The sequence below is a fragment of the Schistocerca americana genome, unplaced genomic scaffold (genome assembly GCF_021461395.2).
Source record: "Schistocerca americana isolate TAMUIC-IGC-003095 unplaced genomic scaffold, iqSchAmer2.1 HiC_scaffold_1503, whole genome shotgun sequence".
NCBI classification, from domain to species: domain Eukaryota; kingdom Metazoa; phylum Arthropoda; class Insecta; order Orthoptera; family Acrididae; genus Schistocerca; species Schistocerca americana.
In genome coordinates, this window is record NW_025725588.1 from 1 (window position 1) to 22390 (window position 22390).

General features: G+C 49.3%; 39 non-coding genes across 39 annotated transcripts; all 39 read left to right on the forward strand.

Annotated features, from left to right (window-relative positions):
• Positions 1 to 43: 43 nt before the first annotated feature.
• Positions 44 to 125, forward strand: Trnas-cga. Its single transcript has one exon. It is a non-coding gene; the product is annotated as a tRNA-Ser (tRNA).
• A 741-nt stretch (positions 126 to 866) lies between these two features.
• Trnas-uga lies at positions 867 to 948 on the forward strand. The gene has a single exon. It is a non-coding gene; the product is annotated as a tRNA-Ser (tRNA).
• Positions 949 to 1529: 581 nt separating this feature from the next.
• On the forward strand, positions 1530 to 1602 carry Trnaf-gaa. Its single transcript has one exon. It is a non-coding gene; the product is annotated as a tRNA-Phe (tRNA).
• Positions 1603 to 2143: 541 nt separating this feature from the next.
• Positions 2144 to 2216, forward strand: Trnak-uuu. The gene has a single exon. It is a non-coding gene; the product is annotated as a tRNA-Lys (tRNA).
• Positions 2217 to 2354: 138 nt separating this feature from the next.
• Positions 2355 to 2436, forward strand: Trnas-cga. The gene has a single exon. It is a non-coding gene; the product is annotated as a tRNA-Ser (tRNA).
• A 742-nt stretch (positions 2437 to 3178) lies between these two features.
• Trnas-uga lies at positions 3179 to 3260 on the forward strand. The gene has a single exon. It is a non-coding gene; the product is annotated as a tRNA-Ser (tRNA).
• Positions 3261 to 3841: 581 nt separating this feature from the next.
• Trnaf-gaa lies at positions 3842 to 3914 on the forward strand. Its single transcript has one exon. It is a non-coding gene; the product is annotated as a tRNA-Phe (tRNA).
• A 540-nt stretch (positions 3915 to 4454) lies between these two features.
• Trnak-uuu lies at positions 4455 to 4527 on the forward strand. The gene has a single exon. It is a non-coding gene; the product is annotated as a tRNA-Lys (tRNA).
• A 138-nt stretch (positions 4528 to 4665) lies between these two features.
• Positions 4666 to 4747, forward strand: Trnas-cga. The gene has a single exon. It is a non-coding gene; the product is annotated as a tRNA-Ser (tRNA).
• Positions 4748 to 5487: 740 nt separating this feature from the next.
• On the forward strand, positions 5488 to 5569 carry Trnas-uga. Its single transcript has one exon. It is a non-coding gene; the product is annotated as a tRNA-Ser (tRNA).
• Positions 5570 to 6149: 580 nt separating this feature from the next.
• Trnaf-gaa lies at positions 6150 to 6222 on the forward strand. The gene has a single exon. It is a non-coding gene; the product is annotated as a tRNA-Phe (tRNA).
• A 540-nt stretch (positions 6223 to 6762) lies between these two features.
• Trnak-uuu lies at positions 6763 to 6835 on the forward strand. The gene has a single exon. It is a non-coding gene; the product is annotated as a tRNA-Lys (tRNA).
• Positions 6836 to 6973: 138 nt separating this feature from the next.
• Trnas-cga lies at positions 6974 to 7055 on the forward strand. Its single transcript has one exon. It is a non-coding gene; the product is annotated as a tRNA-Ser (tRNA).
• Positions 7056 to 7795: 740 nt separating this feature from the next.
• Trnas-uga lies at positions 7796 to 7877 on the forward strand. The gene has a single exon. It is a non-coding gene; the product is annotated as a tRNA-Ser (tRNA).
• A 580-nt stretch (positions 7878 to 8457) lies between these two features.
• Positions 8458 to 8530, forward strand: Trnaf-gaa. Its single transcript has one exon. It is a non-coding gene; the product is annotated as a tRNA-Phe (tRNA).
• A 540-nt stretch (positions 8531 to 9070) lies between these two features.
• On the forward strand, positions 9071 to 9143 carry Trnai-uau. The gene has a single exon. It is a non-coding gene; the product is annotated as a tRNA-Ile (tRNA).
• A 138-nt stretch (positions 9144 to 9281) lies between these two features.
• Trnas-cga lies at positions 9282 to 9363 on the forward strand. The gene has a single exon. It is a non-coding gene; the product is annotated as a tRNA-Ser (tRNA).
• A 740-nt stretch (positions 9364 to 10103) lies between these two features.
• On the forward strand, positions 10104 to 10185 carry Trnas-uga. Its single transcript has one exon. It is a non-coding gene; the product is annotated as a tRNA-Ser (tRNA).
• Positions 10186 to 10765: 580 nt separating this feature from the next.
• On the forward strand, positions 10766 to 10838 carry Trnaf-gaa. The gene has a single exon. It is a non-coding gene; the product is annotated as a tRNA-Phe (tRNA).
• A 540-nt stretch (positions 10839 to 11378) lies between these two features.
• On the forward strand, positions 11379 to 11451 carry Trnai-uau. Its single transcript has one exon. It is a non-coding gene; the product is annotated as a tRNA-Ile (tRNA).
• A 138-nt stretch (positions 11452 to 11589) lies between these two features.
• On the forward strand, positions 11590 to 11671 carry Trnas-cga. The gene has a single exon. It is a non-coding gene; the product is annotated as a tRNA-Ser (tRNA).
• Positions 11672 to 12411: 740 nt separating this feature from the next.
• Positions 12412 to 12493, forward strand: Trnas-uga. Its single transcript has one exon. It is a non-coding gene; the product is annotated as a tRNA-Ser (tRNA).
• Positions 12494 to 13073: 580 nt separating this feature from the next.
• On the forward strand, positions 13074 to 13146 carry Trnaf-gaa. Its single transcript has one exon. It is a non-coding gene; the product is annotated as a tRNA-Phe (tRNA).
• Positions 13147 to 13686: 540 nt separating this feature from the next.
• On the forward strand, positions 13687 to 13759 carry Trnai-uau. Its single transcript has one exon. It is a non-coding gene; the product is annotated as a tRNA-Ile (tRNA).
• A 138-nt stretch (positions 13760 to 13897) lies between these two features.
• Trnas-cga lies at positions 13898 to 13979 on the forward strand. Its single transcript has one exon. It is a non-coding gene; the product is annotated as a tRNA-Ser (tRNA).
• A 702-nt stretch (positions 13980 to 14681) lies between these two features.
• On the forward strand, positions 14682 to 14763 carry Trnas-uga. The gene has a single exon. It is a non-coding gene; the product is annotated as a tRNA-Ser (tRNA).
• Positions 14764 to 15343: 580 nt separating this feature from the next.
• Trnaf-gaa lies at positions 15344 to 15416 on the forward strand. The gene has a single exon. It is a non-coding gene; the product is annotated as a tRNA-Phe (tRNA).
• Positions 15417 to 15956: 540 nt separating this feature from the next.
• Trnai-uau lies at positions 15957 to 16029 on the forward strand. Its single transcript has one exon. It is a non-coding gene; the product is annotated as a tRNA-Ile (tRNA).
• A 138-nt stretch (positions 16030 to 16167) lies between these two features.
• Positions 16168 to 16249, forward strand: Trnas-cga. The gene has a single exon. It is a non-coding gene; the product is annotated as a tRNA-Ser (tRNA).
• Positions 16250 to 16989: 740 nt separating this feature from the next.
• Positions 16990 to 17071, forward strand: Trnas-uga. The gene has a single exon. It is a non-coding gene; the product is annotated as a tRNA-Ser (tRNA).
• Positions 17072 to 17651: 580 nt separating this feature from the next.
• On the forward strand, positions 17652 to 17724 carry Trnaf-gaa. The gene has a single exon. It is a non-coding gene; the product is annotated as a tRNA-Phe (tRNA).
• A 540-nt stretch (positions 17725 to 18264) lies between these two features.
• Positions 18265 to 18337, forward strand: Trnai-uau. The gene has a single exon. It is a non-coding gene; the product is annotated as a tRNA-Ile (tRNA).
• A 138-nt stretch (positions 18338 to 18475) lies between these two features.
• Positions 18476 to 18557, forward strand: Trnas-cga. The gene has a single exon. It is a non-coding gene; the product is annotated as a tRNA-Ser (tRNA).
• A 740-nt stretch (positions 18558 to 19297) lies between these two features.
• On the forward strand, positions 19298 to 19379 carry Trnas-uga. Its single transcript has one exon. It is a non-coding gene; the product is annotated as a tRNA-Ser (tRNA).
• Positions 19380 to 19959: 580 nt separating this feature from the next.
• Trnaf-gaa lies at positions 19960 to 20032 on the forward strand. The gene has a single exon. It is a non-coding gene; the product is annotated as a tRNA-Phe (tRNA).
• Positions 20033 to 20572: 540 nt separating this feature from the next.
• Positions 20573 to 20645, forward strand: Trnai-uau. Its single transcript has one exon. It is a non-coding gene; the product is annotated as a tRNA-Ile (tRNA).
• A 138-nt stretch (positions 20646 to 20783) lies between these two features.
• On the forward strand, positions 20784 to 20865 carry Trnas-cga. Its single transcript has one exon. It is a non-coding gene; the product is annotated as a tRNA-Ser (tRNA).
• Positions 20866 to 21605: 740 nt separating this feature from the next.
• Trnas-uga lies at positions 21606 to 21687 on the forward strand. Its single transcript has one exon. It is a non-coding gene; the product is annotated as a tRNA-Ser (tRNA).
• A 580-nt stretch (positions 21688 to 22267) lies between these two features.
• Positions 22268 to 22340, forward strand: Trnaf-gaa. Its single transcript has one exon. It is a non-coding gene; the product is annotated as a tRNA-Phe (tRNA).
• Positions 22341 to 22390: the final 50 nt, after the last annotated feature.

A 22390-nucleotide genomic window follows, 5' to 3' on the forward strand; every position in this document is an offset into this window, starting at 1 on the left:
AAACGGTAGCAGTTGCATGTGTCCGGAGAACACCGCGCTAACGGCAGTCGTGGCCGAGTGGTAAAGGCGTCTGACTCGAAATCAGATTCCCTCTGGGAGCGTAGGTTCGAATCCTACCGGCTGCGTGCGATTTTGCGTAAAGAGGAGCAAACATTTTTCGCACACATGTGACATGTGTGGGCGAATGCGGGTGCAAACCAGTGACGCCATTCTCAACAAGACGAAAATTTCCGTTTTAAGAATACTGAGTTTTCGCGACGACCGCTGCTTACTCTGGCTATCGGTTCACCTCACACTGACACTGACGCTGGGACTGCAGAAAGCCGTCGCTGAGATCGTGAGTACACAGATGTGCTCGAAAGTGATGGACAGAGCGAACATCTCATTTTCTTTTTAAGAATCGCAATTTCAATCACTCGAGTGCGGCAAAAGCAGTGGTGCAGCGTTTCTTTTCTTAAGATCTCGCAGCTGCTTGGAGGTATGTCCATCGTTTTAAGACGACAGAAAACTAGCGTCAGCGGTGCGTCAGTGGGAAGTCGTTGAAGTCGCCATTGGAGCCGTAAGCCAGTAATTACGACATGCGAATCACTCGCACACCACGCAGCTGTACGAAAATGCTCGTGCGTGGGTCCGCATAGCTGAGTCGGTAGAGCGTTAGGTTTTCAACCAAAGGGTCCTGGGTTCAAGTCCCTGTCTGGGCGAAAATTAATACACCTGTGTTCAAGTCCCTGTCTGGGCGAAAATTAATACACTTTCGTAACGGCTAATGGAAACTGTACAGGAAAGAGTGAGGCCACGCCGTTTTCTGCCACCAGATTGCTTCTAAAGATGGCGGTTTCAGTTGTCGGGAGTCGCTTCCGCCACCGGCAGTCGTGGCCGAGTGGTTAAGGCGTCTGATTTGAAATCAGATTCCCTCTGGGAGCGTAGGTTCGAGTCCTGCCTACTGCGAAAATTTTCTCGCTCTCAAATGGCGTACGTTCAGCTGCATCCTAGCAGTTGCGTCACTACTAAACACGTGGGTCACCAGCAATGTGCAGTGCTATTTGATCCAGGGCGCAGCGCTACAGTCGCGCCCAGAAGCCGCAGCTCATCTCCGCGTCTCACAGGCGTCCACCAGGTGTTAGTACAAGTGTCGCCTCACTGGGCAGTGCAGATGTGTCCACTTTAGCTTGCAGACGATGACGTGTGAGCTAACGCAAGTCGAATGTTTTACCGTGTGTATCTGCTAGATACTGCCACTCATACGGTGGAGAGACTCACTCCTTCTTGTGTCTCGTTCTCCGCACACGAGTTGCCCCTGGCATCGATATAGCACGGGTTTTCTAGCGTCAGCGAAGTCAATATTACACGAATCGAGTCGACATGTTTGCTTGTTACGATGACGGAAGAAGAAGAAATGTGTGTGTAACTTCACTGCATCGGCTGCTCGCCTTTCAGCGCCCCTGTGTCTTATCAGGACGAAGGTGACTGTGAAATTGGCAACGAGGCAGAGTTTAATGAACACATGCAAATGACAACCTTCAACGTCAGCCGAAATAGCTCAGTTGGGAGAGCGTTAGACTGAAGATCTAAAGGTCCCTGGTTCGATCCCGGGTTTCGGCAGGGATTCGTTTTGATGCGACGCCAATGGAATTACTCTGCGTTTGTGATAATGCAACTACCGCTGACAACAAAAATGACTCTCTCCTGTAGCTGTTCTGGTTGTCTAGTGCATGCCATAAGAGGAACTCACTAGACAACTAACTCCCCTAGAAGCAAAAGAATTAAAAATATCCTACCGACTGCATTCCTTTTTCTGTATCAGGTGGTGAAGAACGTCTTCAACGGAACCGTGAAATGAGCGAAAGCGTGAGAAACATTGCATTCGAAATGCTTGTGAATTTTCCAATTGCCCAGTGAGTGTCGACAAAACACGTAAATTCTCTGCTCCAACGTATGAGACGTAACAACTGGTGCAATTTGTTGTTGCATCATGTGCCAGCAGTCTTCGATAGTGTGTTACGAGCTTAGCGCGATAAGTTTGTAGACAGCATTTAGGCGACGTTTTTATTTGTTAACGGCCCCATACAGCGATTGCACAACAGTAAAGGACATGAGTCAATGTATAGTTGTGCGTCGTGGGAGGTTTTGCAGCCTCGTGTGAGCCCGGATAGCTCAGTCGGTAGAGCATTAGGCTTTTAACCTAAGGGCCCAGGTTTCAAGTCCCTGTCCAGGCGGAAATTTTAATACTTTGGTAGCGATTCGTCTGGTAGCGGTGGAGACGCTACAGAAAATAATGCAGCTACGCCGTTTTCTGACACCACAGTGCTTTAAACGGTAGCAGTTGCATGTGTCCGGAGAACACCGCGCTAACGGCAGTCGTGGCCGAGTGGTTAAGGCGTCTGACTCGAAATCAGATTCCCTCTGGGAGCGTAGGTTCGAATCCTATCGGCTGCGTGCGATTTTGCGTAAAGAGGAGCAAACATTTTCGCACACATGTGACATGTGTGGGCGAATGCGGGTGCAAACCAGTGACGCCATTCTCAACAAGACGAAAATTTCCGTTTTAAGAATACTGAGTTTTCGCGACGACCGCTGCTTACTCTGGCTATCGGTTCACCTCACACTGACACTGACGCTGGGACTGCAGAAAGCCGTCGCTGAGATCGTGAGTACACAGATGTGCTCGAAAGTGATGGACAGAGCGAACATCTCATTTTCTTTTTAAGAATCGCAATTTCAATCACTCGAGTGCGGCAAAAGCAGTGGTGCAGCGTTTCTTTTCTTAAGATCTCGCAGCTGCTTGGAGGTATGTCCCATCGTTTTAAGACGACAGAAAACTAGCGTCAGCGGTGCGTCAGTGGGAAGTCGGTGAAGTCGCCATTGGAGCCGTAAGCCAGTAATTACGACATGCGAATCACTCGCACACCACGCAGCTGTACGAAAATGCTCGTGCGTGGGTCCGCATAGCTGAGTCGGTAGAGCGTTAGGTTTTCAACCAAAGGGTCCTGGGTTCAAGTCCCTGTCTGGGCGAAAATTAATACACCTGTGTTCAAGTCCCTGTCTGGGCGAAAATTAATACACTTTCGTAACGGCTAATGGAAACTGTACAGGAAAGAGTGAGGCCACGCCGTTTTTCTGCCACCAGATTGCTTCTAAAGATGGCGGTTTCAGTTGTCGGGAGTCGCTTCCGCCACCGGCAGTCGTGGCCGAGTGGTTAAGGCGTCTGATTTGAAATCAGATTCCCTCTGGGAGCGTAGGTTCGAGTCCTGCCTACTGCGAAAATTTTCTCGCTCTCAAATGGCGTACGTTCAGCTGCATCCTAGCAGTTGCGTCACTACTAAACACGTGGGTCACCAGCAATGTGCAGTGCTATTTGATCCAGGGCGCAGCGCTACAGTCGCGCCCAGAAGCCGCAGCTCATCTCCGCGTCTCACAGGCGTCCACCAGGTGTTAGTACAAGTGTCGCCTCACTGGGCAGTGCAGATGTGTCCACTTTAGCTTGCAGACGATGACGTGTGAGCTAACGCAAGTCGAATGTTTTACCGTGTGTATCTGCTAGATACTGCCTCTCATACGGTGGAGAGACTCACTCCTTCTTGTGTCTCGTTCTCCGCACACGAGTTGCCCCTGGCATCGATATAGCACGGGTTTTCTAGCGTCAGCGAAGTCAATATTACACGAATCGAGTCGACATGTTTGCTTGTTACGATGACGGAAGAAGAAGAAATGTGTGTGTAACTTCACTGCATCGGCTGCTCGCCTTTCAGCGCCCCTGTGTCTTATCAGACGAAGGTGACTGTGAAATTGGCAACGAGGCAGAGTTTTAATGAACACATGCAAATGACAACCTTCAACGTCAGCCGAAATAGCTCAGTTGGGAGAGCGTTAGACTGAAGATCTAAAGGTCCCTGGTTCGATCCCGGGTTTCGGCAGGGATTCGTTTTGATGCGACGCCAATGGAATTACTCTGCGTTTGTGATAATGCAACTACCGCTGACAACAAAAATGACTCTCTCCTGTAGCTGTTCTGGTTGTCTAGTGCATGCCATAAGAGGAACTCACTAGACAACTAACTCCCCTAGAAGCAAAAGAATTAAAAATATCCTACCGACTGCATTCCTTTTTCTGTATCAGGTGGTGAAGAACGTCTTCAACGGAACCGTGAAATGAGCGAAAGCGTGAGAAACATTGCATTCGAAATGCTTGTGAATTTTCCAATTGCCCAGTGAGTGTCGACAAAACACGTAAATTCTCTGCTCCAACGTATGAGACGTAACAACTGGTGCAATTTGTTGTTGCATCATGTGCCAGCAGTCTTCGATAGTGTGTTACGAGCTTAGCGCGATAAGTTTGTAGACAGCATTTAGGCGACGTTTTATTTGTTAACGGCCCCATACAGCGATTGCACAACAGTAAAGGACATGAGTCAATGTATAGTTGTGCGTCGTGGGAGGTTTTGCAGCCTCGTGTGAGCCCGGATAGCTCAGTCGGTAGAGCATTAGGCTTTTAACCTAAGGGCCCAGGTTTCAAGTCCCTGTCCAGGCGGAAATTTTAATACTTTGGTAGCGATTCGTCTGGTAGCGGTGGAGACGCTACAGAAAATAATGCAGCTACGCCGTTTTCTGACACCACAGTGCTTTAAACGGTAGCAGTTGCATGTGTCCGGAGAACACCGCGCTAACGGCAGTCGTGGCCGAGTGGTAAAGGCGTCTGACTCGAAATCAGATTCCCTCTGGGAGCGTAGGTTCGAATCCTACCGGCTGCGTGCGATTTTGCGTAAAGAGGAGCAAACATTTTCGCACACATGTGACATGTGTGGGCGAATGCGGGTGCAAACCAGTGACGCCATTCTCAACAAGACGAAAATTTCCGTTTTAAGAATACTGAGTTTTCGCGACGACCGCTGCTTACTCTGGCTATCGGTTCACCTCACACTGACACTGACGCTGGGACTGCAGAAAGCCGTCGCTGAGATCGTGAGTACACAGATGTGCTCGAAAGTGATGGACAGAGCGAACATCTCATTTTCTTTTTAAGAATCGCAATTTCAATCACTCGAGTGCGGCAAAAGCAGTGGTGCAGCGTTTCTTTTCTTAAGATCTCGCAGCTGCTTGGAGGTATGTCCATCGTTTTAAGACGACAGAAAACTAGCGTCAGCGGTGCGTCAGTGGGAAGTCGTTGAAGTCGCCATTGGAGCCGTAAGCCAGTAATTACGACATGCGAATCACTCGCACACCACGCAGCTGTACGAAAATGCTCGTGCGTGGGTCCGCATAGCTGAGTCGGTAGAGCGTTAGGTTTTCAACCAAAGGGTCCTGGGTTCAAGTCCCTGTCTGGGCGAAAATTAATACACCTGTGTTCAAGTCCCTGTCTGGGCGAAAATTAATACACTTTCGTAACGGCTAATGGAAACTGTACAGGAAAGAGTGAGGCCACGCCGTTTTCTGCCACCAGATTGCTTCTAAAGATGGCGGTTTCAGTTGTCGGGAGTCGCTTCCGCCACCGGCAGTCGTGGCCGAGTGGTTAAGGCGTCTGATTTGAAATCAGATTCCCTCTGGGAGCGTAGGTTCGAGTCCTGCCTACTGCGAAAATTTTCTCGCTCTCAAATGGCGTACGTTCAGCTGCATCCTAGCAGTTGCGTCACTACTAAACACGTGGGTCACCAGCAATGTGCAGTGCTATTTGATCCAGGGCGCAGCGCTACAGTCGCGCCCAGAAGCCGCAGCTCATCTCCGCGTCTCACAGGCGTCCACCAGGTGTTAGTACAAGTGTCGCCTCACTGGGCAGTGCAGATGTGTCCACTTTAGCTTGCAGACGATGACGTGTGAGCTAACGCAAGTCGAATGTTTTACCGTGTGTATCTGCTAGATACTGCCACTCATACGGTGGAGAGACTCACTCCTTCTTGTGTCTCGTTCTCCGCACACGAGTTGCCCCTGGCATCGATATAGCACGGGTTTTCTAGCGTCAGCGAAGTCAATATTACACGAATCGAGTCGACATGTTTGCTTGTTACGATGACGGAAGAAGAAGAAATGTGTGTGTAACTTCACTGCATCGGCTGCTCGCCTTTCAGCGCCCCTGTGTCTTATCAGACGAAGGTGACTGTGAAATTGGCAACGAGGCAGAGTTTAATGAACACATGCAAATGACAACCTTCAACGTCAGCCGAAATAGCTCAGTTGGGAGAGCGTTAGACTGAAGATCTAAAGGTCCCTGGTTCGATCCCGGGTTTCGGCAGGGATTCGTTTTGATGCGACGCCAATGGAATTACTCTGCGTTTGTGATAATGCAACTACCGCTGACAACAAAAATGACTCTCTCCTGTAGCTGTTCTGGTTGTCTAGTGCATGCCATAAGAGGAACTCACTAGACAACTAACTCCCCTAGAAGCAAAAGAATTAAAAATATCCTACCGACTGCATTCCTTTTTCTGTATCAGGTGGTGAAGAACGTCTTCAACGGAACCGTGAAATGAGCGAAAGCGTGAGAAACATTGCATTCGAAATGCTTGTGAATTTTCCAATTGCCCAGTGAGTGTCGACAAAACACGTAAATTCTCTGCTCCAACGTATGAGACGTAACAACTGGTGCAATTTGTTGTTGCATCATGTGCCAGCAGTCTTCGATAGTGTGTTACGAGCTTAGCGCGATAAGTTTGTAGACAGCATTTAGGCGACGTTTTATTTGTTAACGGCCCCATACAGCGATTGCACAACAGTAAAGGACATGAGTCAATGTATAGTTGTGCGTCGTGGGAGGTTTTGCAGCCTCGTGTGAGCCCGGATAGCTCAGTCGGTAGAGCATTAGGCTTTTAACCTAAGGGCCCAGGTTTCAAGTCCCTGTCCAGGCGGAAATTTTAATACTTTGGTAGCGATTCGTCTGGTAGCGGTGGAGACGCTACAGAAAATAATGCAGCTACGCCGTTTTCTGACACCACAGTGCTTTAAACGGTAGCAGTTGCATGTGTCCGGAGAACACCGCGCTAACGGCAGTCGTGGCCGAGTGGTTAAGGCGTCTGACTCGAAATCAGATTCCCTCTGGGAGCGTAGGTTCGAATCCTATCGGCTGCGTGCGATTTTGCGTAAAGAGGAGCAAACATTTTCGCACACATGTGACATGTGTGGGCGAATGCGGGTGCAAACCAGTGACGCCATTCTCAACAAGACGAAAATTTCCGTTTTAAGAATACTGAGTTTTCGCGACGACCGCTGCTTACTCTGGCTATCGGTTCACCTCACACTGACACTGACGCTGGGACTGCAGAAAGCCGTCGCTGAGATCGTGAGTACACAGATGTGCTCGAAAGTGATGGACAGAGCGAACATCTCATTTTCTTTTTAAGAATCGCAATTTCAATCACTCGAGTGCGGCAAAAGCAGTGGTGCAGCGTTTCTTTTCTTAAGATCTCGCAGCTGCTTGGAGGTATGTCCATCGTTTTAAGACGACAGAAAACTAGCGTCAGCGGTGCGTCAGTGGGAAGTCGGTGAAGTCGCCATTGGAGCCGTAAGCCAGTAATTACGACATGCGAATCACTCGCACACCACGCAGCTGTACGAAAATGCTCGTGCGTGGGTCCGCATAGCTGAGTCGGTAGAGCGTTAGGTTTTCAACCAAAGGGTCCTGGGTTCAAGTCCCTGTCTGGGCGAAAATTAATACACCTGTGTTCAAGTCCCTGTCTGGGCGAAAATTAATACACTTTCGTAACGGCTAATGGAAACTGTACAGGAAAGAGTGAGGCCACGCCGTTTTCTGCCACCAGATTGCTTCTAAAGATGGCGGTTTCAGTTGTCGGGAGTCGCTTCCGCCACCGGCAGTCGTGGCCGAGTGGTTAAGGCGTCTGATTTGAAATCAGATTCCCTCTGGGAGCGTAGGTTCGAGTCCTGCCTACTGCGAAAATTTTCTCGCTCTCAAATGGCGTACGTTCAGCTGCATCCTAGCAGTTGCGTCACTACTAAACACGTGGGTCACCAGCAATGTGCAGTGCTATTTGATCCAGGGCGCAGCGCTACAGTCGCGCCCAGAAGCCGCAGCTCATCTCCGCGTCTCACAGGCGTCCACCAGGTGTTAGTACAAGTGTCGCCTCACTGGGCAGTGCAGATGTGTCCACTTTAGCTTGCAGACGATGACGTGTGAGCTAACGCAAGTCGAATGTTTTACCGTGTGTATCTGCTAGATACTGCCTCTCATACGGTGGAGAGACTCACTCCTTCTTGTGTCTCGTTCTCCGCACACGAGTTGCCCCTGGCATCGATATAGCACGGGTTTTCTAGCGTCAGCGAAGTCAATATTACACGAATCGAGTCGACATGTTTGCTTGTTACGATGACGGAAGAAGAAGAAATGTGTGTGTAACTTCACTGCATCGGCTGCTCGCCTTTCAGCGCCCCTGTGTCTTATCAGACGAAGGTGACTGTGAAATTGGCAACGAGGCAGAGTTTAATGAACACATGCAAATGACAACCTTCAACGTCAGCCGAAATAGCTCAGTTGGGAGAGCGTTAGACTGAAGATCTAAAGGTCCCTGGTTCGATCCCGGGTTTCGGCAGGGATTCGTTTTGATGCGACGCCAATGGAATTACTCTGCGTTTGTGATAATGCAACTACCGCTGACAACAAAAATGACTCTCTCCTGTAGCTGTTCTGGTTGTCTAGTGCATGCCATAAGAGGAACTCACTAGACAACTAACTCCCCTAGAAGCAAAAGAATTAAAAATATCCTACCGACTGCATTCCTTTTTCTGTATCAGGTGGTGAAGAACGTCTTCAACGGAACCGTGAAATGAGCGAAAGCGTGAGAGACATTGCATTCGAAATGCTTGTGAATTTTCCAATTGCCCAGTGAGTGTCGACAAAACACGTAAATTCTCTGCTCCAACGTATGAGACGTAACAACTGGTGCAATTTGTTGTTGCATCATGTGCCAGCAGTCTTCGATAGTGTGTTACGAGCTTAGCGCGATAAGTTTGTAGACAGCATTTAGGCGACGTTTTATTTGTTAACGGCCCCATACAGCGATTGCACAACAGTAAAGGACATGAGTCAATGTATAGTTGTGCGTCGTGGGAGGTTTTGCAGCCTCGTGTGAGCCCAGATAGCTCAGTCGGTAGAGCATTAGGCTTATAACCTAAGGGCCCAGGTTTCAAGTCCCTGTCCAGGCGGAAATTTTAATACTTTGGTAGCGATTCGTCTGGTAGCGGTGGAGACGCTACAGAAAATAATGCAGCTACGCCGTTTTCTGACACCACAGTGCTTTAAACGGTAGCAGTTGCATGTGTCCGGAGAACACCGCGCTAACGGCAGTCGTGGCCGAGTGGTTAAGGCGTCTGACTCGAAATCAGATTCCCTCTGGGAGCGTAGGTTCGAATCCTATCGGCTGCGTGCGATTTTGCGTAAAGAGGAGCAAACATTTTCGCACACATGTGACATGTGTGGGCGAATGCGGGTGCAAACCAGTGACGCCATTCTCAACAAGACGAAAATTTCCGTTTTAAGAATACTGAGTTTTCGCGACGACCGCTGCTTACTCTGGCTATCGGTTCACCTCACACTGACACTGACGCTGGGACTGCAGAAAGCCGTCGCTGAGATCGTGAGTACACAGATGTGCTCGAAAGTGATGGACACAGCGAACATCTCATTTTCTTTTTAAGAATCGCAATTTCAATCACTCGAGTGCGGCAAAAGCAGTGGTGCAGCGTTTCTTTTCTTAAGATCTCGCAGCTGCTTGGAGGTATGTCCATCGTTTTAAGACGACAGAAAACTAGCGTCAGCGGTGCGTCAGTGGGAAGTCGGTGAAGTCGCCATTGGAGCCGTAAGCCAGTAATTACGACATGCGAATCACTCGCACACCACGCAGCTGTACGAAAATGCTCGTGCGTGGGTCCGCATAGCTGAGTCGGTAGAGCGTTAGGTTTTCAACCAAAGGGTCCTGGGTTCAAGTCCCTGTCTGGGCGAAAATTAATACACCTGTGTTCAAGTCCCTGTCTGGGCGAAAATTAATACACTTTCGTAACGGCTAATGGAAACTGTACAGGAAAGAGTGAGGCCACGCCGTTTTCTGCCACCAGATTGCTTCTAAAGATGGCGGTTTCAGTTGTCGGGAGTCGCTTCCGCCACCGGCAGTCGTGGCCGAGTGGTTAAGGCGTCTGATTTGAAATCAGATTCCCTCTGGGAGCGTAGGTTCGAGTCCTGCCTACTGCGAAAATTTTCTCGCTCTCAAATGGCGTACGTTCAGCTGCATCCTAGCAGTTGCGTCACTACTAAACACGTGGGTCACCAGCAATGTGCAGTGCTATTTGATCCAGGGCGCAGCGCTACAGTCGCGCCCAGAAGCCGCAGCTCATCTCCGCGTCTCACAGGCGTCCACCAGGTGTTAGTACAAGTGTCGCCTCACTGGGCAGTGCAGATGTGTCCACTTTAGCTTGCAGACGATGACGTGTGAGCTAACGCAAGTCGAATGTTTTACCGTGTGTATCTGCTAGATACTGCCACTCATACGGTGGAGAGACTCACTCCTTCTTGTGTCTCGTTCTCCGCACACGAGTTGCCCCTGGCATCGATATAGCACGGGTTTTCTAGCGTCAGCGAAGTCAATATTACACGAATCGAGTCGACATGTTTGCTTGTTACGATGACGGAAGAAGAAGAAATGTGTGTGTAACTTCACTGCATCGGCTGCTCGCCTTTCAGCGCCCCTGTGTCTTATCAGACGAAGGTGACTGTGAAATTGGCAACGAGGCAGAGTTTAATGAACACATGCAAATGACAACCTTCAACGTCAGCCGAAATAGCTCAGTTGGGAGAGCGTTAGACTGAAGATCTAAAGGTCCCTGGTTCGATCCCGGGTTTCGGCAGGGATTCGTTTTGATGCGACGCCAATGGAATTACTCTGCGTTTGTGATAATGCAACTACCGCTGACAACAAAAATGACTCTCTCCTGTAGCTGTTCTGGTTGTCTAGTGCATGCCATAAGAGGAACTCACTAGACAACTAACTCCCCTAGAAGCAAAAGAATTAAAAATATCCTACCGACTGCATTCCTTTTTCTGTATCAGGTGGTGAAGAACGTCTTCAACGGAACCGTGAAATGAGCGAAAGCGTGAGAGACATTGCATTCGAAATGCTTGTGAATTTTCCAATTGCCCAGTGAGTGTCGACAAAACACGTAAATTCTCTGCTCCAACGTATGAGACGTAACAACTGGTGCAATTTGTTGTTGCATCATGTGCCAGCAGTCTTCGATAGTGTGTTACGAGCTTAGCGCGATAAGTTTGTAGACAGCATTTAGGCGACGTTTTATTTGTTAACGGCCCCATACAGCGATTGCACAACAGTAAAGGACATGAGTCAATGTATAGTTGTGCGTCGTGGGAGGTTTTGCAGCCTCGTGTGAGCCCAGATAGCTCAGTCGGTAGAGCATTAGGCTTATAACCTAAGGGCCCAGGTTTCAAGTCCCTGTCCAGGCGGAAATTTTAATACTTTGGTAGCGATTCGTCTGGTAGCGGTGGAGACGCTACAGAAAATAATGCAGCTACGCCGTTTTCTGACACCACAGTGCTTTAAACGGTAGCAGTTGCATGTGTCCGGAGAACACCGCGCTAACGGCAGTCGTGGCCGAGTGGTTAAGGCGTCTGACTCGAAATCAGATTCCCTCTGGGAGCGTAGGTTCGAATCCTATCGGCTGCGTGCGATTTTGCGTAAAGAGGAGCAAACATTTTCGCACACATGTGACATGTGTGGGCGAATGCGGGTGCAAACCAGTGACGCCATTCTCAACAAGACGAAAATTTCCGTTTTAAGAATACTGAGTTTTCGCGACGACCGCTGCTTACTCTGGCTATCGGTTCACCTCACACTGACACTGACGCTGGGACTGCAGAAAGCCGTCGCTGAGATCGTGAGTACACAGATGTGCTCGAAAGTGATGGACACAGCGAACATCTCATTTTCTTTTTAAGAATCGCAATTTCAATCACTCGAGTGCGGCAAAAGCAGTGGTGCAGCGTTTCTTTTCTTAAGATCTCGCAGCTGCTTGGAGGTATGTCCATCGTTTTAAGACGACAGAAAACTAGCGTCAGCGGTGCGTCAGTGGGAAGTCGGTGAAGTCGCCATTGGAGCCGTAAGCCAGTAATTACGACATGCGAATCACTCGCACACCACGCAGCTGTACGAAAATGCTCGTGCGTGGGTCCGCATAGCTGAGTCGGTAGAGCGTTAGGTTTTCAACCAAAGGGTCCTGGGTTCAAGTCCCTGTCTGGGCGAAAATTAATACACCTGTGTTCAAGTCCCTGTCTGGGCGAAAATTAATACACTTTCGTAACGGCTAATGGAAACTGTACAGGAAAGAGTGAGGCCACGCCGTTTTCTGCCACCAGATTGCTTCTAAAGATGGCGGTTTCAGTTGTCGGGAGTCGCTTCCGCCACCGGCAGTCGTGGCCGAGTGGTTAAGGCGTCTGATTTGAAATCAGATTCCCTCTGGGAGCGTAGGTTCGAGTCCTGCCTACTGCGAAAATTTTCTCGCTCTCAAATGGCGTACGTTCAGCTGCATCCTAGCAGTTGCGTCACTACTAAACACGTGGGTCACCAGCAATGTGCAGTGCTATTTGATCCAGGGCGCAGCGCTACAGTCGCGCCCAGAAGCCGCAGCTCATCTCCGCGTCTCACAGGCGTCCACCAGGTGTTAGTACAAGTGTCGCCTCACTGGGCAGTGCAGATGTGTCCACTTTAGCTTGCAGACGATGACGTGTGAGCTAACGCAAGTCGAATGTTTTACCGTGTGTATCTGCTAGATACTGCCACTCATACGGTGGAGAGACTCACTCCTTCTTGTGTCTCGTTCTCCGCACACGAGTTGCCCCTGGCATCGATATAGCACGGGTTTTCTAGCGTCAGCGAAGTCAATATTACACGAATCGAGTCGACATGTTTGCTTGTTACGATGACGGAAGAAGAAGAAATGTGTGTGTAACTTCACTGCATCGGCTGCTCGCCTTTCAGCGCCCCTGTGTCTTATCAGACGAAGGTGACTGTGAAATTGGCAACGAGGCAGAGTTTAATGAACACATGCAAATGACAACCTTCAACGTCAGCCGAAATAGCTCAGTTGGGAGAGCGTTAGACTGAAGATCTAAAGGTCCCTGGTTCGATCCCGGGTTTCGGCAGGGATTCGTTTTGATGCGACGCCAATGGAATTACTCTGCGTTTGTGATAATGCAACTACCGCTGACAACAAAAATGACTCTCTCCTGTAGCTGTTCTGGTTGTCTAGTGCATGCCATAAGAGGAACTCACTAGACAACTAACTCCCCTAGAAGCAAAAGAATTAAAAATATCCTACCGACTGCATTCCTTTTTCTGTATCAGGTGGTGAAGAACGTCTTCAACGGAACCGTGAAATGAGCGAAAGCGTGAGAGACATTGCATTCGAAATGCTTGTGAATTTTCCAATTGCCCAGTGAGTGTCGACAAAACACGTAAATTCTCTGCTCCAACGTATGAGACGTAACAACTGGTGCAATTTGTTGTTGCATCATGTGCCAGCAGTCTTCGATAGTGTGTTACGAGCTTAGCGCGATAAGTTTGTAGACAGCATTTAGGCGACGTTTTATTTGTTAACGGCCCCATACAGCGATTGCACAACAGTAAAGGACATGAGTCAATGTATAGTTGTGCGTCGTGGGAGGTTTTGCAGCCTCGTGTGAGCCCAGATAGCTCAGTCGGTAGAGCATTAGGCTTATAACCTAAGGGCCCAGGTTTCAAGTCCCTGTCCAGGCGGAAATTTTAATACTTTGGTAGCGATTCGTCTGGTAGCGGTGGAGACGCTACAGAAAATAATGCAGCTACGCCGTTTTCTGACACCACAGTGCTTTAAACGGTAGCAGTTGCATGTGTCCGGAGAACACCGCGCTAACGGCAGTCGTGGCCGAGTGGTTAAGGCGTCTGACTCGAAATCAGATTCCCTCTGGGAGCGTAGGTTCGAATCCTATCGGCTGCGTGCGATTTTGCGTAAAGAGGAGCAAACATTTTCGCACACATGTGACATGTGTGGGCGAATGCGGGTGCAAACCAGTGACGCCATTCTCAACAAGACGAAAATTTCCGTTTTAAGAATACTGAGTTTTCGCGACGACCGCTGCTTACTCTGGCTATCGGTTCACCTCACACTGACACTGACGCTGGGACTGCAGAAAGCCGTCGCTGAGATCGTGAGTACACAGATGTGCTCGAAAGTGATGGACACAGCGAACATCTCATTTTCTTTTTAAGAATCGCAATTTCAATCACTCGAGTGCGGCAAAAGCAGTGGTGCAGCGTTTCTTTTCTTAAGATCTCGCAGCTGCTTGGAGGTATGTCCATCGTTTTAAGACGACAGAAAACTAGCGTCAGCGGTGCGTCAGTGGGAAGTCGGTGAAGTCGCCATTGGAGCCGTAAGCCAGTAATTACGACATGCGAATCACTCGCACACCACGCAGCTGTACGAAAATGCTCGTGCGTGGGTCCGCATAGCTGAGTCGGTAGAGCGTTAGGTTTTCAACCAAAGGGTCCTGTGTTCAAGTCCCTGTCTGGGCGAAAATTAATACACTTTCGTAACGGCTAATGGAAACTGTACAGGAAAGAGTGAGGCCACGCCGTTTTCTGCCACCAGATTGCTTCTAAAGATGGCGGTTTCAGTTGTCGGGAGTCGCTTCCGCCACCGGCAGTCGTGGCCGAGTGGTTAAGGCGTCTGATTTGAAATCAGATTCCCTCTGGGAGCGTAGGTTCGAGTCCTGCCTACTGCGAAAATTTTCTCGCTCTCAAATGGCGTACGTTCAGCTGCATCCTAGCAGTTGCGTCACTACTAAACACGTGGGTCACCAGCAATGTGCAGTGCTATTTGATCCAGGGCGCAGCGCTACAGTCGCGCCCAGAAGCCGCAGCTCATCTCCGCGTCTCACAGGCGTCCACCAGGTGTTAGTACAAGTGTCGCCTCACTGGGCAGTGCAGATGTGTCCACTTTAGCTTGCAGACGATGACGTGTGAGCTAACGCAAGTCGAATGTTTTACCGTGTGTATCTGCTAGATACTGCCACTCATACGGTGGAGAGACTCACTCCTTCTTGTGTCTCGTTCTCCGCACACGAGTTGCCCCTGGCATCGATATAGCACGGGTTTTCTAGCGTCAGCGAAGTCAATATTACACGAATCGAGTCGACATGTTTGCTTGTTACGATGACGGAAGAAGAAGAAATGTGTGTGTAACTTCACTGCATCGGCTGCTCGCCTTTCAGCGCCCCTGTGTCTTATCAGACGAAGGTGACTGTGAAATTGGCAACGAGGCAGAGTTTAATGAACACATGCAAATGACAACCTTCAACGTCAGCCGAAATAGCTCAGTTGGGAGAGCGTTAGACTGAAGATCTAAAGGTCCCTGGTTCGATCCCGGGTTTCGGCAGGGATTCGTTTTGATGCGACGCCAATGGAATTACTCTGCGTTTGTGATAATGCAACTACCGCTGACAACAAAAATGACTCTCTCCTGTAGCTGTTCTGGTTGTCTAGTGCATGCCATAAGAGGAACTCACTAGACAACTAACTCCCCTAGAAGCAAAAGAATTAAAAATATCCTACCGACTGCATTCCTTTTTCTGTATCAGGTGGTGAAGAACGTCTTCAACGGAACCGTGAAATGAGCGAAAGCGTGAGAGACATTGCATTCGAAATGCTTGTGAATTTTCCAATTGCCCAGTGAGTGTCGACAAAACACGTAAATTCTCTGCTCCAACGTATGAGACGTAACAACTGGTGCAATTTGTTGTTGCATCATGTGCCAGCAGTCTTCGATAGTGTGTTACGAGCTTAGCGCGATAAGTTTGTAGACAGCATTTAGGCGACGTTTTATTTGTTAACGGCCCCATACAGCGATTGCACAACAGTAAAGGACATGAGTCAATGTATAGTTGTGCGTCGTGGGAGGTTTTGCAGCCTCGTGTGAGCCCAGATAGCTCAGTCGGTAGAGCATTAGGCTTATAACCTAAGGGCCCAGGTTTCAAGTCCCTGTCCAGGCGGAAATTTTAATACTTTGGTAGCGATTCGTCTGGTAGCGGTGGAGACGCTACAGAAAATAATGCAGCTACGCCGTTTTCTGACACCACAGTGCTTTAAACGGTAGCAGTTGCATGTGTCCGGAGAACACCGCGCTAACGGCAGTCGTGGCCGAGTGGTTAAGGCGTCTGACTCGAAATCAGATTCCCTCTGGGAGCGTAGGTTCGAATCCTATCGGCTGCGTGCGATTTTGCGTAAAGAGGAGCAAACATTTTCGCACACATGTGACATGTGTGGGCGAATGCGGGTGCAAACCAGTGACGCCATTCTCAACAAGACGAAAATTTCCGTTTTAAGAATACTGAGTTTTCGCGACGACCGCTGCTTACTCTGGCTATCGGTTCACCTCACACTGACACTGACGCTGGGACTGCAGAAAGCCGTCGCTGAGATCGTGAGTACACAGATGTGCTCGAAAGTGATGGACACAGCGAACATCTCATTTTCTTTTTAAGAATCGCAATTTCAATCACTCGAGTGCGGCAAAAGCAGTGGTGCAGCGTTTCTTTTCTTAAGATCTCGCAGCTGCTTGGAGGTATGTCCATCGTTTTAAGACGACAGAAAACTAGCGTCAGCGGTGCGTCAGTGGGAAGTCGGTGAAGTCGCCATTGGAGCCGTAAGCCAGTAATTACGACATGCGAATCACTCGCACACCACGCAGCTGTACGAAAATGCTCGTGCGTGGGTCCGCATAGCTGAGTCGGTAGAGCGTTAGGTTTTCAACCAAAGGGTCCTGGGTTCAAGTCCCTGTCTGGGCGAAAATTAATACACCTGTGTTCAAGTCCCTGTCTGGGCGAAAATTAATACACTTTCGTAACGGCTAATGGAAACTGTACAGGAAAGAGTGAGGCCACGCCGTTTTCTGCCACCAGATTGCTTCTAAAGATGGCGGTTTCAGTTGTCGGGAGTCGCTTCCGCCACCGGCAGTCGTGGCCGAGTGGTTAAGGCGTCTGATTTGAAATCAGATTCCCTCTGGGAGCGTAGGTTCGAGTCCTGCCTACTGCGAAAATTTTCTCGCTCTCAAATGGCGTACGTTCAGCTGCATCCTAGCAGTTGCGTCACTACTAAACACGTGGGTCACCAGCAATGTGCAGTGCTATTTGATCCAGGGCGCAGCGCTACAGTCGCGCCCAGAAGCCGCAGCTCATCTCCGCGTCTCACAGGCGTCCACCAGGTGTTAGTACAAGTGTCGCCTCACTGGGCAGTGCAGATGTGTCCACTTTAGCTTGCAGACGATGACGTGTGAGCTAACGCAAGTCGAATGTTTTACCGTGTGTATCTGCTAGATACTGCCACTCATACGGTGGAGAGACTCACTCCTTCTTGTGTCTCGTTCTCCGCACACGAGTTGCCCCTGGCATCGATATAGCACGGGTTTTCTAGCGTCAGCGAAGTCAATATTACACGAATCGAGTCGACATGTTTGCTTGTTACGATGACGGAAGAAGAAGAAATGTGTGTGTAACTTCACTGCATCGGCTGCTCGCCTTTCAGCGCCCCTGTGTCTTATCAGACGAAGGTGACTGTGAAATTGGCAACGAGGCAGAGTTTAATGAACACATGCAAATGACAACCTTCAACGTCAGCCGAAATAGCTCAGTTGGGAGAGCGTTAGACTGAAGATCTAAAGGTCCCTGGTTCGATCCCGGGTTTCGGCAGGGATTCGTTTTGATGCGACGCCAATGGAATTACTCTGCGTTTGTGATAATGCAACTACCGCTGACAACAAAAATGACTCTCTCCTGTAGCTGTTCTGGTTGTCTAGTGCATGCCATAAGAGGAACTCACTAGACAACTAACTCCCCTAGAAGCAAAAGAATTAAAAATATCCTACCGACTGCATTCCTTTTTCTGTATCAGGTGGTGAAGAACGTCTTCAACGGAACCGTGAAATGAGCGAAAGCGTGAGAGACATTGCATTCGAAATGCTTGTGAATTTTCCAATTGCCCAGTGAGTGTCGACAAAACACGTAAATTCTCTGCTCCAACGTATGAGACGTAACAACTGGTGCAATTTGTTGTTGCATCATGTGCCAGCAGTCTTCGATAGTGTGTTACGAGCTTAGCGCGATAAGTTTGTAGACAGCATTTAGGCGACGTTTTATTTGTTAACGGCCCCATACAGCGATTGCACAACAGTAAAGGACATGAGTCAATGTATAGTTGTGCGTCGTGGGAGGTTTTGCAGCCTCGTGTGAGCCCAGATAGCTCAGTCGGTAGAGCATTAGGCTTATAACCTAAGGGCCCAGGTTTCAAGTCCCTGTCCAGGCGGAAATTTTAATACTTTGGTAGCGATTCGTCTGGTAGCGGTGGAGACGCTACAGAAAATAATGCAGCTACGCCGTTTTCTGACACCACAGTGCTTTAAACGGTAGCAGTTGCATGTGTCCGGAGAACACCGCGCTAACGGCAGTCGTGGCCGAGTGGTTAAGGCGTCTGACTCGAAATCAGATTCCCTCTGGGAGCGTAGGTTCGAATCCTATCGGCTGCGTGCGATTTTGCGTAAAGAGGAGCAAACATTTTCGCACACATGTGACATGTGTGGGCGAATGCGGGTGCAAACCAGTGACGCCATTCTCAACAAGACGAAAATTTCCGTTTTAAGAATACTGAGTTTTCGCGACGACCGCTGCTTACTCTGGCTATCGGTTCACCTCACACTGACACTGACGCTGGGACTGCAGAAAGCCGTCGCTGAGATCGTGAGTACACAGATGTGCTCGAAAGTGATGGACACAGCGAACATCTCATTTTCTTTTTAAGAATCGCAATTTCAATCACTCGAGTGCGGCAAAAGCAGTGGTGCAGCGTTTCTTTTCTTAAGATCTCGCAGCTGCTTGGAGGTATGTCCATCGTTTTAAGACGACAGAAAACTAGCGTCAGCGGTGCGTCAGTGGGAAGTCGGTGAAGTCGCCATTGGAGCCGTAAGCCAGTAATTACGACATGCGAATCACTCGCACACCACGCAGCTGTACGAAAATGCTCGTGCGTGGGTCCGCATAGCTGAGTCGGTAGAGCGTTAGGTTTTCAACCAAAGGGTCCTGGGTTCAAGTCCCTGTCTGGGCGAAAATTAATACACCTGTGTTCAAGTCCCTGTCTGGGCGAAAATTAATACACTTTCGTAACGGCTAATGGAAACTGTACAGGAAAGAGTGAGGCCACGCCGTTTTCTGCCACCAGATTGCTTCTAAAGATGGCGGTTTCAGTTGTCGGGAGTCGCTTCCGCCACCGGCAGTCGTGGCCGAGTGGTTAAGGCGTCTGATTTGAAATCAGATTCCCTCTGGGAGCGTAGGTTCGAGTCCTGCCTACTGCGAAAATTTTCTCGCTCTCAAATGGCGTACGTTCAGCTGCATCCTAGCAGTTGCGTCACTACTAAACACGTGGGTCACCAGCAATGTGCAGTGCTATTTGATCCAGGGCGCAGCGCTACAGTCGCGCCCAGAAGCCGCAGCTCATCTCCGCGTCTCACAGGCGTCCACCAGGTGTTAGTACAAGTGTCGCCTCACTGGGCAGTGCAGATGTGTCCACTTTAGCTTGCAGACGATGACGTGTGAGCTAACGCAAGTCGAATGTTTTACCGTGTGTATCTGCTAGATACTGCCACTCATACGGTGGAGAGACTCACTCCTTCTTGTGTCTCGTTCTCCGCACACGAGTTGCCCCTGGCATCGATATAGCACGGGTTTTCTAGCGTCAGCGAAGTCAATATTACACGAATCGAGTCGACATGTTTGCTTGTTACGATGACGGAAGAAGAAGAAATGTGTGTGTAACTTCACTGCATCGGCTGCTCGCCTTTCAGCGCCCCTGTGTCTTATCAGACGAAGGTGACTGTGAAATTGGCAACGAGGCAGAGTTTAATGAACACATGCAAATGACAACCTTCAACGTCAGCCGAAATAGCTCAGTTGGGAGAGCGTTAGACTGAAGATCTAAAGGTCCCTGGTTCGATCCCGGGTTTCGGCAGGGATTCGTTTTGATGCGACGCCAATGGAATTACTCTGCGTTTGTGATAATGCAACTACCGCTGACAACAAAAATGACTCTCTCCTGTAGCTGTTCTGGTTGTCTAGTGCATGCCATAAGAGGAACTCACTAGACAACTAACTCCCCTAGAAGCAAAAGAATTAAAAATATCCTACCGACTGCATTCCTTTTTCTGTATCAGGTGGTGAAGAACGTCTTCAACGGAACCGTGAAATGAGCGAAAGCGTGAGAGACATTGCATTCGAAATGCTTGTGAATTTTCCAATTGCCCAGTGAGTGTCGACAAAACACGTAAATTCTCTGCTCCAACGTATGAGACGTAACAACTGGTGCAATTTGTTGTTGCATCATGTGCCAGCAGTCTTCGATAGTGTGTTACGAGCTTAGCGCGATAAGTTTGTAGACAGCATTTAGGCGACGTTTTATTTGTTAACGGCCCCATACAGCGATTGCACAACAGTAAAGGACATGAGTCAATGTATAGTTGTGCGTCGTGGGAGGTTTTGCAGCCTCGTGTGAGCCCAGATAGCTCAGTCGGTAGAGCATTAGGCTTATAACCTAAGGGCCCAGGTTTCAAGTCCCTGTCCAGGCGGAAATTTTAATACTTTGGTAGCGATTCGTCTGGTAGCGGTGGAGACGCTACAGAAAATAATGCAGCTACGCCGTTTTCTGACACCACAGTGCTTTAAACGGTAGCAGTTGCATGTGTCCGGAGAACACCGCGCTAACGGCAGTCGTGGCCGAGTGGTTAAGGCGTCTGACTCGAAATCAGATTCCCTCTGGGAGCGTAGGTTCGAATCCTATCGGCTGCGTGCGATTTTGCGTAAAGAGGAGCAAACATTTTCGCACACATGTGACATGTGTGGGCGAATGCGGGTGCAAACCAGTGACGCCATTCTCAACAAGACGAAAATTTCCGTTTTAAGAATACTGAGTTTTCGCGACGACCGCTGCTTACTCTGGCTATCGGTTCACCTCACACTGACACTGACGCTGGGACTGCAGAAAGCCGTCGCTGAGATCGTGAGTACACAGATGTGCTCGAAAGTGATGGACACAGCGAACATCTCATTTTCTTTTTAAGAATCGCAATTTCAATCACTCGAGTGCGGCAAAAGCAGTGGTGCAGCGTTTCTTTTCTTAAGATCTCGCAGCTGCTTGGAGGTATGTCCATCGTTTTAAGACGACAGAAAACTAGCGTCAGCGGTGCGTCAGTGGGAAGTCGGTGAAGTCGCCATTGGAGCCGTAAGCCAGTAATTACGACATGCGAATCACTCGCACACCACGCAGCTGTACGAAAATGCTCGTGCGTGGGTCCGCATAGCTGAGTCGGTAGAGCGTTAGGTTTTCAACCAAAGGGTCCTGGGTTCAAGTCCCTGTCTGGGCGAAAATTAATACACCTGTGTTCAAGTCCCTGTCTGGGCGAAAATTAATACACTTTCGTAACGGCTAATGGAAACTGTACAGGAAAGAGTGAGGCCACGCCGTTTTCTGCCACCAGATTGCTTCTAAAGATGGCGGTTTCAGTTGTCGGGAGTCGCTTCCGCCACCGGCAGTCGTGGCCGAGTGGTTAAGGCGTCTGATTTGAAATCAGATTCCCTCTGGGAGCGTAGGTTCGAGTCCTGCCTACTGCGAAAATTTTCTCGCTCTCAAATGGCGTACGTTCAGCTGCATCCTAGCAGTTGCGTCACTACTAAACACGTGGGTCACCAGCAATGTGCAGTGCTATTTGATCCAGGGCGCAGCGCTACAGTCGCGCCCAGAAGCCGCAGCTCATCTCCGCGTCTCACAGGCGTCCACCAGGTGTTAGTACAAGTGTCGCCTCACTGGGCAGTGCAGATGTGTCCACTTTAGCTTGCAGACGATGACGTGTGAGCTAACGCAAGTCGAATGTTTTACCGTGTGTATCTGCTAGATACTGCCACTCATACGGTGGAGAGACTCACTCCTTCTTGTGTCTCGTTCTCCGCACACGAGTTGCCCCTGGCATCGATATAGCACGGGTTTTCTAGCGTCAGCGAAGTCAATATTACACGAATCGAGTCGACATGTTTGCTTGTTACGATGACGGAAGAAGAAGAAATGTGTGTGTAACTTCACTGCATCGGCTGCTCGCCTTTCAGCGCCCCTGTGTCTTATCAGACGAAGGTGACTGTGAAATTGGCAACGAGGCAGAGTTTAATGAACACATGCAAATGACAACCTTCAACGTCAGCCGAAATAGCTCAGTTGGGAGAGCGTTAGACTGAAGATCTAAAGGTCCCTGGTTCGATCCCGGGTTTCGGCAGGGATTCGTTTTGATGCGACGCCAATGGAATTACTCTGCGTTTGTGATAA